Source organism: Mercenaria mercenaria, chromosome 1 (genome assembly GCF_021730395.1).
Source record: "Mercenaria mercenaria strain notata chromosome 1, MADL_Memer_1, whole genome shotgun sequence".
Lineage (NCBI taxonomy): Eukaryota > Metazoa > Mollusca > Bivalvia > Venerida > Veneridae > Mercenaria > Mercenaria mercenaria.
In genome coordinates this window covers 73,187,271-73,187,613 of record NC_069361.1, presented here as the reverse complement: position 1 = coordinate 73,187,613, position 343 = coordinate 73,187,271, and positions in this window count along the sequence as shown.

The following is a 343-nucleotide window of genomic DNA, read 5'->3' as shown; positions in this document are numbered from 1 at the left end:
CTATATAAATGATCACACAGCAATATGGTGGCTGCTATTGGACGCGAGCCTATTAAAGGCCGTACGAATCAATAGAAAGTAGGCGGAGCGATCTTTTAAGATAGTGGATACTACAATAATAGATTAGCGCGAGGCTGGTACAGAATTACTATACAATATAGAAGATAATAGTGACATATATTGTACGCAAGGAGATAATATCGCACTCGGTGCAGACGATGGGTCGAGAAAAGGTCTATGCTTGGATCTGGTCATTGTCTCCTGGAAAGATTTATATTCTTTTCGCTAAATAAAAAATATGGGAAATAAATGTCTATAAAAAATGACTTGTGAAATGCATAGA